The 16,179-nt window shown below is 47.7% G+C and overlaps 1 protein-coding gene across 2 annotated transcripts in view; it reads right to left on the minus strand.

Moving 5' to 3' along the window:
- rnf2 (ring finger protein 2) overlaps positions 1-16,179 on the minus strand; it is an 81,689-nt gene that overhangs the window by 57,944 nt on the left and 7,566 nt on the right. The gene's annotated exons all lie outside the window — the stretch shown is intronic.

Here is a 16,179-nt window from a genome sequence, read left to right on the forward strand (position 1 = left end):
GCATCCTTCGCCACAGCTGCCCCTCACGTTGTCCAGCTGCATTGTGTCACAGGAGCTGCTGAGGCTCCTGTGACACTCCTGTGTTCTCTGTCAATTGACTGTCTGTTTGACTGTCTGTTGTCGTACTAGAGCGGCTCAAACTTCTTTTCCTTTCGGCTTGTCCAGTTAGGGGTCGCCACAGCGAGTCATCCTTTTCCATGTAAGCCTATCTCCTGCATCCTCCTCTCAAACACCAACTGCCATCATGTCTTCCCTCACGACATCCATCAACCTCTTTGGTCTTCCTCTAGCTCTCCTGCCTGGCAGCTCCATCCTCATCATCCTTCTACCAATATACTCACTATTTCTCCTCTGGACGTGTCCAAACCATTGAAGTCTGCTCTCTCCAACTCTCTAACCAAAACATCGAACCTTGGTTGTTCCTCTGATGAGCTCATTTCTAATTTTATCCAACCTGGTCACTCCAAGAGCGAACCTCAACATCTTCATTTCCGCCACCTCCAGCTCTGCTTCCTGTTGTCTCTTCAGTGCCACTGTCTCTAATCCGTACATCATGGCTGGCCTCACCACTGTTTTATAAACTTTTCCCTTCATCCTAGCAGAGACTCTTCTGTCACATAACACACCTGACACCTTCCTCCACCCGTTCCAACCTGCTTGGACCTGTTTCTTCACTTCCTGACCACACTCACCATTGCTCTGGACGGTTGACCCCAAGTATTTAAAGTCCTCCACCCTTGCTATCTCTTCTCCTTGTAGGCTCATCACTCTTCCCCCATCACCCCTCTGATTCATGCACATATATTCTGTTTTACTTCGGCTAATCTTCATTCCTCTTCTTTCCAGTGCATGCCTCCATTTTTCTAACTGTTCCTCCAGCTGCTCCCTGCTTTCACTGCAGATCACACTGTCATCTGCAAACATCATGGTCCACGGGGATTCCAGTCTAACCTCATCTGTTAGCCTATCGATCACCACTGCAAAAAGGAAGGGGCTCAGGGCTGATCCCTGATGCAGTCCCACCTCCACCTTAAATTCGTCTGTCACACCTACAGCACACCTCACCGCTGTTCTGCTGCCCTTGTATATGTCCTGTATTATTCTAACATACTTCTCTGCCACTCCAGACCTCCGCATGCAGTACCACAGTTGCTCTCTGGGTACTCTGTCATAGGCTTTCTCTAGATCTACAAAGACACAATGTAGCTTCTTCTGACCTTCTCTGTACTTTTCCATCAACATCCTCAAGGCAAATAATGCATCTGTGGTACTCTTTCTAGGCATGAAACCACACTGTTGCTCGCAAATACTCACTTCTGTCCTGAGTCTAGCCTCCACTACTCTTTCCCATAACTTCATTGCGTGGCTCATCAACTTTATTCCTCTATAGTTGCCACAGCTCTGCACATCACCTTTGTTCATAAAAATGGGCACCAGTACACTTTTCCTCCATTCCTCAGGCATCTTCTCACGCACTAGAATTCTATTTGAACAAGCTGGTCAAAAACTCCACAGCCACCTCTCCTAGATGCTTCCATACCTCCACAGGAATGTCATCAGGACCAACTATCGGAGACAAATTCCTTGTGTGTTTTTGGACATACTTGGCAAATAAAGATGATTCTGATTAACTAATCACAAGCTTCACTGGACTTGAATGTTATATAAAATAACAAATACATGAACGCCACCAGTGCTACCATAGGAATAGCGCCACTAATATTTCTGCAAATTTGAAGGTCGGATGTCGCATCAATTTGTCAACTGAACCACATAAAATGCTTCACCCCACACAACACAAATGCCACATTGCAAATATTAAAGTGTTCTCAACAACCACTTATATTTGTTATAGGGATTAAAGAGGATCCGCGACTGACAATGCAAAGCTGGAAAATGGTCTCGTTCTCTTCAATCCAATAGTTAATATTTTACTCTACTGGCTTTAAACCACAAAATAATCCTAAAATGGAAAAGTAACAGTCAGAGGCGGTCCAGCTTCGCTTTTAGTCCCGGAGGTGGGGAGAAAAAAAAAAGGGGGGGTGAGGGTTAACCACCCTCTTGGCGGCTGGCCATAAATTTAACCAACCCCTTGCCGGCTGGCCATAAAGGTTTTGTTGAGTGCTCTCGTTTGACCAAATTGGCGAAGACTGGCCCAGCCAGGATGCCCCACCTCACACCATGAGGTGACAAGGACACATCGGACCCTTCCCCACCGCAGGGCATCCTGCCAGTGTGCTGAGCTACCCTTTTTGGGTGCTTGGGCATACTCCGTGGGAACGTAAGCGGGCAACACACGTCCGCTCCGAACGTCTGGTGAGCAGCGACACACGGGCTCCGCCCGCCCTCCCTGGGAACTTTTTTTTTCCTTCCTCCTTTCCGCCAAATCCACCTGTTCCCCCACTGTTCTCCCCCAATTGCTCAGTTTGGCCAGACGGCCAACTCTAGGAAGGGTTCTGATCGTCCCAAACTTCTTCCATTTCAGGATTATGGAGCCCACTGTGCTCTTAGGAACCTTAAGTGCAGCAGAAGTTCTTTTTTGTAACCTTGGCCATCTCTGTGCCTTGGCACAATTCTGTCTCTGAGCTCTTCAGCCTGTTCCTTTGACCTCATGATTCTCATTTGCTCTGACATGCACTGTGAGCTGTAAGGTCTTATATAGACAGGTGTGTGGCTTTCCTAATCAAGTCCAATCAGTATAAGCAAACACAGCTAGACTCCAATGAAGGTGTAGAACCATCTCAAGGACGATCAGAAGCACCAGAGTTAAATATGAGTTTCACAGCAACGTGTCTGAATACTTATGGCTGTGTGATATTTCAGTTTTTCTTTTTTAATAAATCTGCAAAAATGTCAAGAATTCCGTTTTTTTTTCTGACAATATGGGTGCTGCATGTACTTTAATGAGGGGGGGGGGGGGGGGAAATTAACTTGATTGTAGGAAAAGGCTGCAATGTAACAGAGTGAAAACCTTTAGGTGGTCTGAATACTTTCCGCACCCACTGTACGTGCTTGAGAACTCACCGCACCATTTGCACAATTGTCACTGTACCAGACTATCGGACTATTACTGACTTTAAACTACCACATTACGGGTACCCTCTCATTACTCAGTGACTCTCCGTACTTGTGTTTTTATGTCCTAAATGTATTTTTAGTCATAGTGGCTGTTTGTTGTAGTACCTGAGTGGCTGCAACTACCGGAGATAAAATTCCTTGTCTTTTTTAACATACTTGACCAATAAAGCTGATATCAGGGGGCAATTGATACCAGGGGGCAATTGATTTTGATCCAGGGAAAACTATTTTAATTAAGAGACAACCCGGTTGTTCAGTGTAAGAGAAATGTGGACCCACCATCTATCCCGAACTTTACAGGGTGTTATATAATGTCATCCTTGCCATATGCTTTCATGGCATTTCCCGCTGACATTTCCTGGTTTTCTGTTAAGCTTTCTCTGAATAGCATGGAGCAGAATCTTGTTCGACTTGCACCTCTGGTACCATCTTTTTCCTTATTACAAGCCGATCCATGATAGTGTTGTGTGATAGAATGTGTGGATCACTGATTAAAAAGGTCTGAGATATAATTACTTCACACTGTGAAAAAAAATGATTAAAAAAAAAGATTTAAAAAAAGTACTGCGATTGGCTAACGTCCAGTCAAGGGTGAACCCTGCCTCTTGCCCGAAGTTAGCTGGGATTGGCTCGAGCACACCTGCAACCCTAATGAGGATAAGCGGTACAGAAAATAGGTGGATGTGGAGAAGGAACCTTCAGTTTCTCAAAAATGCACCCCAAAAAGCACATGTAACAATGCAGCTTTATGTTTACCAAGGCAAAAAAAAAAATTGTGTTTTCAAAGTTTATTGATTGGTCCAATCCTTGAGCACATCTTGACAACTGTAGGCTGTTGTTCTCCTGCAGATGAATGGAATGGTTATCGGCAGACCATCGAGGACAACATTGTTTCAGCTCCTGTCATTTACGTATTGTCAGTAGAGTGAGATATCATGGGTGTGCTTTTTTTGTGTGCCTTTAATACCCCTCTTCAGGTGATTGGTTAATTGTCTTGCTGATACGGGCCCTGCTGATTGGCTGCCACAAGGAGATTGACTGTGTGGCCCGTGTGACAGGTAACATTATGTTTACAACCCAAAACACCAGCGGTGGGTAGTCGCGACAATACTAGTTTAACTCCTTTTCTCAGTCGCGACACTATTTCAAGACTATATACAGTCCCCTCCAAAAGTATTGGAACGGCAAGGTCAATTCCAGCTTCAGAATTTTCTGAAGTTCAGAATTCCAGCTTTTATTTCATGGTATTTACATCTAGATGTGTTAAACAACTCAGGACCAAGCACCTTTTGTTTGAACCAACCCACTTTTCAAGTGAGAAAAAGTATTGGAACAGACAAATTAACTTAAATAAATAATAATAAATAACATTTAATATTTTGTGGCATAACAGTTACTTGCAATAACTGCATCAAGCCTGCAAACCATTGACTTCAGACTGTTGCATTCTTCATTTGAAATGCTTTTCCAGGCCTTTACTGCAGCCTCTTTCAGTTCTTGGTTTTAAGTAGTAAAGTATTGGAATGGCAAGGTCAATTTCTTTGTTTTTGTTGTATACTGAAGAAATTTGGGTTTCAGATCAAAAGATGAATATGAGATAAAAGTTCAGAATTCCATCTTTTATTTGATGGTATTTACTAGACTTAACACCGATCTGATCGGCTTGATCGGTATCGGCCGATAATGAGCATTTTATGCGGAACGGCTTTGTCATAATTCACCTATCCGATCAATAACGTCATTGATCGGCTCCGCAAAAGACATTTACGCCACGTCGCCATAGTGTACACTATATTTGAATCCAAAAGCTGGTTTATTTTTAGCCTTGTCGCACATCTTTTTTTAACTTAATACTGTCAATAGCTGAGTTTTAATTATTTTATTTATTTATTTATTAAACGTCGCCGGTGTGGGACAGACAAGATGTCTGAGACAGACAACACATAATGCGTGGAATCAGACTACAAGACAAATTTGGTCTTTCATGATTGCACTATGTCACTCTACTGCAATAAAATATTGTATTCCGATACCACCCCATCCCGTCTTACGATCACTGGGCTTTATCTTTTCAAATCAAACGCGACCGGATACAACCGTTACCATGACCAACAACAACAACAATCGATCGCGCGTGTATTGTGTTGGTCAAAAAACAACAAAATGGGGAAAACGTGTGGTGGTGGTCACCAGTTCTCGGGAGAAGACCTTCGTTTAAGGATTGCTTGAGGTATATTCACATACTTATAAAACAATACGTCTCGCAAGCAGGCAACAAAATGTTATGTAGCTTAGCAAGCTAGTGCTACATATTCTGTTGAATCAAGCTCTAAAGTTCCAGTGTGTGTGATGTAATTTAATTACAATAAAGAAATTTAATTACACTACGTTAGCACCCATTATTTCTGTCCTGTAATGTTGGTTGGACCTGGCTGATTTAGAATACATGACCTGACCAGAGAATATTTTTAAAATACTCAGGATACAGTACACAAGTATATACAGTCAATGAACCAGTAATTTAAATACACATTGCTCCATCTTGTGATCAGATGGGTGATCAGTTATCGGTTTTGACGTTGTGCGAGGTCATGTGATTGGTAAACTAGACGTCACTAGCGTTTAAATTGGACTGGAGCAAACATCGCTCAGTACGTCAAAGTGGTAGTCTCGCGCACGAAATAGTTAAATAAGCAATAATTGATAAAAGTAGCGCGCGACATTTAGATCATTGTAACGGAGTAAAAGTACTGTTACTTCTTAACAGCGGAAGCGGTGGAAGTGTTTTTTTCTGGTCTCATCAACTCCTGTGACTTATCCAAAGCAGGTCCGACTCAAAGCGCACAGGTGGAATCTCAGGCCCATGCGTTCACATATTAGTCCGCCACGGAGTAATATTCAGAAATTACTTGTGTGTGTGGATGGTGGATATGTGGTGACAGCGACTACGACCCCCCCAGGTAACTCATCAGATCTATACGATTCACGTAAATGGCTTATGTTAGGTTCAAAACGGCAAATTTCGCCAAAAGGCGACTGTTTTGCATGTATGTTCCAATACTTTTTTTCTTACTACCTGAGTAGTTTAACACGTCTACATGTAAATACCATGAAATGCAAGCTAATATTCTGAACTTTTGTCTCATATTTATCTTTTGATCTCAAACCCAAATGTCTTATCTATACAACAAAAACAAAGGAACTGAACTTGCCCTTCCAATACTTTTGGAGGGGACTGTGGAGTGATAGAGCGAACGAGAGATGGACAGACAGACGGATTTGTTAGCTTTATGAGTTTCATAACAGTTATTAAAACCTTTGCACATGACTGAAATGAAAACGAGCCTTTACAGTTAGCGGTATAGCCCCACAACAAAGTCTCTCTCTCTCTCTCCCTCTCTCTCTCTCTCTCACACACAATTTTGAGACGATCATACGTGATTAAGTCACTCGGGGAAACCGCTTTTGTTTTAATCCATCCATCCATTTTCTTCCGCTTATCTGAGGTCAGGTCGCGGGGGCAGACTTCCCTTTCCCCAGCCACTTCATCTGGCTCTTCCGAGGGGATCCCCAGGCGTTCCCAGGCCAGCCGAGAGACGTAGTCTCTCCAGCATGTCCTGGGTCGTCCCCAGGGTCTCTTCTGTTTTTATTCCCATGACAAATGTTGCAGCATTGATAATGTGTGTAAAAAGAAAAGCTGTAGGTGACTTGCGTGGAGAGGAGTTTACAGGCTTACCGAACTTTTATAAAAGGTAGGTGCGGACTAGCTACCTTGCTCACCAGTACTCCAGATGAGTTGAAGACTCACAGTTGTCATTTAAAATTAATAAGTAGCAGGCAAGCATCAATACAGATACGTGTTGGCCAGTCCCCAGACACAACAGTGAACTGGTCCATCTGAGGTGTGGATATATCCGACCGTGCTGTAATAATAGCGTGTCCTAAGTAGTCAATCATGCTGCAGCGGGCAGCCAATCATATTGCAGCAGGTCGCTTTTAACTCAAATGGAATTCAGAACAAAGATTAATGATGATTTGCTCAGTTTAGGCACTGTGTGAAATATGGCCAGTATACTAGCATCTGATCTGAAAGTGACTGCATTTTGAGTCATGTAGGTAGGAATAAGAGTAAAATGGGTTGTGTACCCAAACAGAGGAGGGTGTCATGATCCATGCCCTGCAGTTCTTCTTTTGGAGCTTGGGTGGAGTCTCTCTGTCTCTCTCAGCATCACCTGGGCCGCGCACCTGTCTTCAAGCAGCACTCATTACTGCCTGCATTAAAGCTGTCATGTACAGCAAGCCATTGCCTGAATATTGACACTTAATTGTAGCTCACTGGCCAACTCTCGAACTACAAGGTTTCGTTGTTTGCAAGTAACTATCCGACGAACCCCATCTATACTCACCTGATTATATTCTCTTCTGTCTCCAGTATCCCCTGCGTGTCTTCCCCCGCCTCGCTGTCTGCTCCAGCCACCCCGCCAAGCTACCCCACCTGCTCACGTTCCTTGCTTGCCAACCCGCAATAAACCATTTTAAATCTACTCCCTCGGCCTCAGTCTGCACTTGGGTTCAATCCAATTCACATATGATTTCGAATCGTGACAGAATACTCAGGCCAACATGGACCCAGTGACACCGGATGCGTTGAGGGAAGCGCTCGCCCACCAGTGGGTCACATAGGCAGACAAGGCAAAGCCCTCTGCAAAATCATGGACTCATTAAATACCCACACACAAGTATCTTTCCTGTCCTCCCAGATGCACTCCGGCAAACCTCCCGTGAGTATTCTTCCCGAACCCACAGCCTCAGACCAGCCCCTCCGCCCCTACAAAGAGCCTCACGTCCCTCCTCCCGAACCTTACTCTGGGGACCTTGGTTCATGTAGTCAATTTTTATTAAACTGCACACTAGTACCCCTCCTTGAGCCGTCACCTTATTGTGGTGGAGAGGTTTGTGTGTCCCAATGATCCTAGGAGCCAAGTTGTCTGGGGCTTTATGCCCCAGACAACTTCCACCCATGGAAAACAGGTCCTAGGTGAGGGACCAGACAAAGCACGGCTCAAAGAGCCCTTACGATGACAAAAAAAAAAAAAAGGACTCAGGTTTCCCTTGCCCGGACTCGGGCCCCTAGGGCCCTCCTCTGGAGCCAGACCTGGAGGTGGGACTCGAAGGCGAGCGCCTGGTGGCCGGGCCTGCACCCATGGGGCCCGGCCGGGCACAGCCCGAAAGGGTAACGTGCGTCCCCTTTCCCATGGGCTCACCACCTGTGGGAGTGGCCATTGGGGGCAGGTGCAGTGCGAGCTGGGCGGTGGCCGAAGGCCTATGCACCAAACAGCAGTTCAGAGTACCCACCCTTTTTGGAGTCCTTGGAGTGGGTGCTGGAAAGCGCTCCCGCTGGGGACTCAATCGTTCTGCTGGGGGACTTCAATGCTCACGTGGGCAATGACAGTGAGACCTGGAAGGGCGTGATTGGGAAGAACGGCCCCCCCCAGATCAGAACCCGAGTGGTGTTCTGTTATTGGACTTCTTTTCTCGTCACGGATTGTCCATAACGGACACCATGTTCCAGCATAAGGGTATCCACATGTGCACTTGGCACCAGGACACCCTAGGTCGCAGTTCGATGATCGACTTTGTGGTCGTGTCATCGGACTTGTGGCCGCATGTCTTGGACACTCGGGTGAGGAGAGGGGCGGAGCTGTCAACTGATCATCACCTGGTGGTGAGTTGGCTCCGATGGTGGGGGAAGATGCCGGTCCGACGTGGCAGGCCCAAACGTATTGTTAGGGTTTCAAGGAGAAGGAGTTTCAACTCCCACCTCCAACAGAACTTTGCTCATGTTCCGGGGGAGGCGGGGGACATCGAGTCAGAGTGGACCATGTTCCGCGCCTCCATTGCTGAGGCGGCCCGACCGGAGCTGTGGCCGTAGATTGGTCGGTGCCTGTCATGGCGGCAATCCCCGAACCCATTGTTGGACACCAACGGTGAGGGATGCAGTCAAGCTGAAGGAGTCCTATCGGGCCTTTTTGGCCTGTGGGACTCCTGAGGCAGCTGATGGGTACCGGCTGGCCAAGCGGAATGCAGCTTTGGTGGTCGCTGAAGCAAAAACTCGGGCATGGGAGGAGTTCGGTGATGCCATGGAAAAAGACTTCCGCAGGGCTTCGAGGAAATTCTGGTCCACCATTTGGCGTCTCAGGAGGGGGAAGCAGTGCACCATCAACACTGTGTATAGTGGGGATGGGGCGCTGCTGACCTCGACTAGGGACGTTGTGAGCCGGTGGGGAGAATACTTCGAAGACCTCCTCAATTCCACCGACACGCCTTCCCATGAGGGAGCAGAGTCTGGGTTTTCTGAGCCGGGCTTTACTATCACTGGGGTTGAGGTCACTGAGGTGGTTAAAAAGCTCCTCGGTGGCAAGGCCCTGGGGGTGGATGAGATTCGCCCAGAGTTCCTCAAGGCTCTGGATGTTGTAGGGCTGTCCTGGTTAACACGCCTCCGCAACATTGCGTGGACATCGGGGACAGTATCTCTGGATTGGCAGACTGGAGGGGGACCGGAGGTTGTGTTCTAACTACAGGGGGATCACACTCCTCAGCCTCCCTGGTAAGTTCTATTCAGGGGTGCTGGAGAGGATGGTCCGTCGGGAAGTTGAATCTCAGATTCAGGAGGAGCAGTGTGGTTTTCGTCCTGGCCGTGGAACAGTGGACCAGCTCTACACCCTTGGCAGGGTCCTCAAGGGTGCATGGGAGTACGCCCAACCAGTCTACATGTGTTTTGTGGACTTGGAGAAGGCGTTCGACCATGTCTCTCGGGGGGGTCTAACTTTTCAAAGCACAGCCGAGGTGTAGAGGGGGTCCGGTTTGGTGGCCTCAGCATTGTATGTCTGCTTTTTGCAGATGATGTGGTTCTGTTGGCTTCATCAAGCCGTGACCTCCAACTCTCACTGGAGCAGTTTGCAGCTGAGTGTGAAGCGGCTGGGATGAGAATCAGCACCTCCAAATCTGAGACCAGTCAGAAAAGGGTGGCGTGCCCTCTCCAGGTCGGGGATGAGATCCTGTCCCAAGTGGAGGAGTTCAAGTATCTTGGGGTCTTGTTCACGAGTGAGAAGAAGAACAAGAATCACCTTCCATTGTCATGAACATGCATACATGCACATGAAATGTCTTCTCTGCATTTAACCCATCACAGTGAACACACTGGAGCAGGGGGGCAGCTGAAGCACCTGGGGAGCATTTCGGGGTATTAGTGTCTTGCTCAAGGACACCACAGCCGTGAGTCCGGGGGATGTTGGCGGATGGTCCAGTCGGGGTCTTGAACCTAGGTCCCCCACGGTGGCAGGCGATGATCTTGGGCCACGGCTGCCCAACGAGTGAGGGAAGAATGGAACGGGAGATGGACAGGCGGATCGGTGCAGCGTCTGCAGTGATGCAGACTTTTTATCGATCCGTTGTGGTAAAGAAGGAGCTAAGCCGAAAGGCGAAGCTCTCGATTTACCAGTCGATCTACGTTCCCACCCTCACCTATGGTCACGAGCTGTGGGTCGTGACCGAAAGAACAAGATCCCAGATGCAAGCGGCCGAAATTAGTTTCCTCCGCAGGGGGTCCGGGCTCTCCCTTAGAGATAGGTTGAGAAGGTCGGTCATCCGGGAGGATCTCAGAGTAGAGCCGCGGTATCTCCACATCGAGAGGAGCCAGATGAGGTGGCTTTGGCATCTGATTCGGATCCCTCCCTGGTGAGGTGTTCCGGGCACATCCCACCGGGAGGAGACCCCGGGAACGACCCAGGACACGCTGGAGAGAATACATCCTTCGGCTGGCCTGGGAACGCCTCGGGATCCCCCCGGAAAAGATGGATGAAGAGGCTGGGGAGAGGGAAGTCTGGGCGTCCCCGCACCCCAACCTTGAATAAGCGGTAGAAAATGGATGGATGGATGAATGGATGGATGGATGCACACTAGTATTCGACCAACAAACGTTGAGCTATCCTACAGACAGATCCAAAGTCATACATACAACAACCTTCTGCTTGGAAGAGCTGCCAAATTGCGCTTGGCAATAATTCTGCTTCGGTACTTGCATCACTAGAGTCCTTTATGGCCGAACTCAAGAAAGTTTTTGATCACCCTGTTAAAGGTAGGGAAGCCACTCGGTGCCTCCTAGATCTTACCCAAGGTTTGAGTGACGTGGCATCTTGCTCGACTGATTTTCAGATACTTGCGAGTGAATGCGGGTGGGACGACGCAGCATTAAGGGGAACTTTTTTCAAGAGGTTATCAGAGCAACTCAAGCACGAGCTCGCGACCAGGGACGAACCCACCTCCCTCGAGAACTTAATATCATGAGCCATCAAACTCGACAACCGTCTCCGAGAGAGAGCTCCTGAGCGAGGAGGTAAGCCACGTAGTTTCGCTCCACCCACGAGGACTGCTCCTCCAACCACTGCACCGCACACTGAACCCCCTGCCGCCTCCCCTTGACCCCCCACTGGATTAGAGAAGCCTATGCAATTAGGCAAGACCTGGTTAGACCCCCAGGAACGACAGTGCCGCTTCATTCAGCAATTATGAATCCATTGTGGACAGCCCGGTCACTTCATTGCCACCTGCACTCTTAAACCAAAAGACCGGGCTCACCATGACCTGAGAGCATCACGGTGAGCCAAACAAACACCTCCCCAAGCGCTCCCTCCCGTATGACTGTTCCTGCATGTATTCTTGGTCCCGTTCGCAACACACCAGTCACAGCCCTCACTGACTCTGGCGTTGATGACAATTTTATCCATGAGGGCTTGGCGTGTCAGATCCACCTTCCCCTCGGGCCCCTCCCATTCCCTAAGAAGGTTACGGCCCTGGACGGGCGACTGATCTCCCGTTACCCACCAAACTGCAATCTGCTCATTTCCGGGAATCACCGTAAAACCCTCCATTTATTTGTCATCTGTTACCCGCAAACGCCACTAGCCCTCGGCATCCCTTGGCTAGAAAAACACAACCCTGCCATAGATTGGACATACCTGTCTATCAATGGTTGGAGTCGCTTTTGCCATTCCCACTGTCTTCTTTTGGCCGTTCCAACCTCCAGCACACCTCAGCCACCAGTTACTGCAACCGATCTCTCCCGGGTCCCAGAAGATAATCACAACCTATCACCCGTTTTCAGTAAGGACCTCGCCATCTCTCTTCCTCCCCACCGCCCCTATGACTGCGCCATTAACCTCTTGCCGGGAGCCCCTCTTCCCTCCAGCTGCCTCTTTAATCTTGCCCGTCCCAAAAAAGAGGCTGTGGAAAAATTATATCCGTGACTCCCTGGCTCCTGGACTCATCCGGCCCTGTCCGTCCCCTGTGGGGGCTGGCTTCTTCTTTGTAGAAAAGAAAGATACCACTCTCCGCCCCTGCATTGACTTCAGAGGCCTCAACGACGTCACTGTAAAAAACAAAGCTCCACCGCCCTTTATTGACCCCTCATTTGAACCACTCTGCGATGCCTAAATATTCACCAAATTGGATCTACTCAATGCATATCACCTCATTCGCATTAGAGAGGGCGTGAATGGAAAACTGCTTTCAATACCCCCTTTGACACTTCGAATAACAGGTCATGCCGTTTGGAAGAACCAACGTTGTTATATATACAACGCTGTTTTCCAAACCATCAATGACGTCCTCTGTGATATGCTGAACCGGATCGTTTTCGTCTATTTACACGACATACTCATCTTCTCCCGCTCTCCCGAAGAACATCGCCAGCATGTTCGCCAAGTACTCCAACGCCTTCTTGAGAACAGTAAAACCAGAAAAGAGTGACTTCCACCTCTCTTCTGTTCACTTCTTGGGATCCATCATCGCCAAAGGACAGTTACAACCAGACCCGGCGAAGATCCAAAGAGTCGTCAACTGGCCCATTCCCTCCACCCGCAAAGAACTTCGTTTCCTAGGTTTCGCCAACTTCTATCGTCAATTCATCCGTGACGACAGCAAGGTTGCCATACCTCTCACCAGTCTCACCTCCTCCAGCTCCCCTTTCCATTGGACCTCTGCCGCATCGCAAGCATTCAAACACCTCAAGGAACTGTTCACCAGTGCCCCCTGACCCTTCCCTCCAGTTCAAGGTGAGGATGACGCCGCTGACACGGGGGCGGAAGCAGTCCTTTCCCACCGGGACCCAGTTTACCAAAAACTACATCCCTGTGCCTTTTTCCTCATCAGAGCGGACTTATGATGCACGAAATCGTGAGCTGCTAGCCAACGTCTGGGCCATGGAGGAGTGCAGGCACTGGTTGGAGGGGACCATTTCACCCTTTATTATTTGGACTGAGCACAAAAACCTGGCTTATCTCTGTTCTGCCAAACGGCTTAATCCCCGGCAAGCTTGTTGGGGCTTATTTCTCAGCCGTTTCAATTTCCGCTTCTCCTTCCGCCCTGGTTCCCACAATGGCAACCCTGATGCCCTCTCTCCTGTATGTATGCACCCACCTCCAGCCCAACAGAACCAGAACCCATCCTTCCTTCCTCTTGCTTCGTTGGAGCAGCCACTTGGAAGATTGAACAGGTGGTTAAAGAGGTTCAGAAGACTCACCTGGTTCCCAAGACCGGACCTCCTATACAGCTATTCTTGACTGATTCCGCACGCTCTGACATCCTTCAGAGGGCCCACAGCTCCAAGCTCACCTGTCATCCCGGAATCACGCGCACCATCCATTTCATCCAGCAACACCTTTGGGGGCCCAGCCTAGCTAAAGACACCCGAGAGTTTGTCTTAGCCTGCTCTTTGCCCGAGGTAAAACCTCTCATCAAGACCTAGCTGGTCTGCTGCGCCCTTTACCTATTCCAAGCTGCCCTTAGTCCTACATTTCCCTGGACTTCGACACCGGCCTACGCCCCTCTGAAAGTACCACCATCATCCTCACCATTATAGACCGTTTCTCCACATGTGTTCATTATGTACCTCTTCCCAAATTGCCCTCTGCTTTTGAGACTGCTAACCTTCTTTTCTTCCACATGTTCAGACTTCATGGTATTCCTGTTGACATTGTATCGGACCGAGGGGATACTCAGTGCTCCTCCCTGGAAGGAGTTCTGCAAGGCGGTGGGCGTAGCAGCCAGTTTGTCTTCCGGCTACCATCCCCAAACCAATGGCCAGACGGAGCTGACAAATCAAAACCTGGAATCTGCTCTTCGCTGCTCGCAATCCTGCCTCCTAGTGCACCTTCCTCCCATGGATGGAATATGCCCACAACTCCCTCACCAGCTCCGCCACGGGTATGACCCCCTTTATGGCATGTTACGGTTTCCAACCTCCTTTGTTTAGGGACCAGGAGCATACAGTGGCGGTTCCCGCGGTGAGGGAGCATCTTCGACGGGTCCAATCTGTGTGGAAGAACGTCAAGGATGCTCTAACTCAATCCGGAGAAAAATATGCGGCTGGCGGATCTTCATGATCCCCTCTCCGGAATACTAGGGGGGGTCAGATGGTTTGGCTCTCCTCCCGTGACCTCCCACTCCAAACAGAATCATTTTCTCCTTCAGGACCTGGACAACTTGCTGTGATTGATGGAACCATGAATTCTGCTCTTTAAAAATAAATCCTAAAGGAGAATGTTTGTGACTTCCAGCTGAAGCGCACTGCAGTAGGATAATTAGTCAAAGTCGAGACTTTAATCTTACTGAAAATGCAGTGGCATGACCTGAAAGGCAGTTCAAGCTCGACAAACCTCTATTTTTTCTGAATTAAAAAAATTCTGCAAAGAAGAGTGGGCCAAAATATCTCCACAGAGATGTGAAAGACTCATTGCCAGTTATAGAAAACGTGTGATTTCAGTTGTTGCTGCTGAGGTTGGCCCAACCAGTTATTTTGTTTAGGGTGCCATTACTTTTTCACAAAGGGCCAGGTAACATTAAAAATAGAAATGTTTACTTCATAAATCACAACTTAAAAACAGCATTTTAAGTTTACTTGGGTTATATTTGTCTGATATTACCATTTGTTCGATCTTAACCAAACTGGGAAAATATGCAAAAATATAAGAATTTGAGAAGTGGGCCAATACTTTTTCACAGCGCTGTATATTACAAGACACACAAGGAATTTGTCTCTGGTAGTCCGAGCCACGAGTATGACAAGAAACAGCCACTATGACAAAATATACATTTAGGACATAAAAAAGACAAGGATGGAGAGTCATTGAGCAATGAAAGTATACCACGAGTGTGGTGATGCTGATATAATGGCATTGCACAAATGATGCGGTCTTCAAGCAATTTAGAGCAACTAAAAGGGATGATGAAAGGGATCGGCTAAAATATACATCTGTCATGAACAAAAAAAAAAAAAAAAAAATCGGCTTTATTTTGATATATAAATTACCATAGTCACCAAACAGAATTACATTGAATTAGTCTGTTTGTCACTTTTTTGTTTTCAAATCTGACGCCCTAAACCACGACGTTGCCCCTCCCGATTTGACGCGTGAAGTCAAGCAGATGACAGGAAGTTGCTTTGTTTACTTGCTCATGCAGTAGTAGATCAGCAGAGTATGTAGTTGTATTCCAGACAAGATACAGAAACGTGTGGCTGCAGGATTTTCCAACATGACTGGGGAGAGCGTTAGCCTGTTTAAATTCCCAAAGGACCCCCAACTTAAGCGGGAACAGACTCGAGAACGCAGGACAAGAGAGAGCCCACAGCTAACTAGGTGCTCTGCAGTGCACATTGCACTCAGGACTGTGTGTGTGTTTTCATAGCAAACAGACTCTCGCCTAAAAGTGGCATTGGTTCACCGTTTGTACAGGAGCACCTAAAAGATAAAAATCATGATCACATCTTCACATATCATTCATTGAATTATATTAATTAACAACAAACACCAAAAAGTAATTGAATGTAGCCATCAGAACACTCGTCCACTAAATCGCAGAAACGACTACCCGTGAGTTTGTTTTAACTTCAACTAAGATAGAAAATGTCGATTAAAAAGAATAGTTACGCAGCCGCTTTTAAAAGTAATCATCGCTGCCGAAGACGTGGGAAACCGCGAAGCAGCGCTGCAGTTCAAAGTGGGTGAATCGAACGCAAGATTGTGGAGGAAAACAAAGGAGAAA

This window comes from Phycodurus eques, chromosome 13 (genome assembly GCF_024500275.1).
Source record: "Phycodurus eques isolate BA_2022a chromosome 13, UOR_Pequ_1.1, whole genome shotgun sequence".
In the NCBI taxonomy this organism is placed as follows: Eukaryota; Metazoa; Chordata; class Actinopteri; order Syngnathiformes; family Syngnathidae; genus Phycodurus; species Phycodurus eques.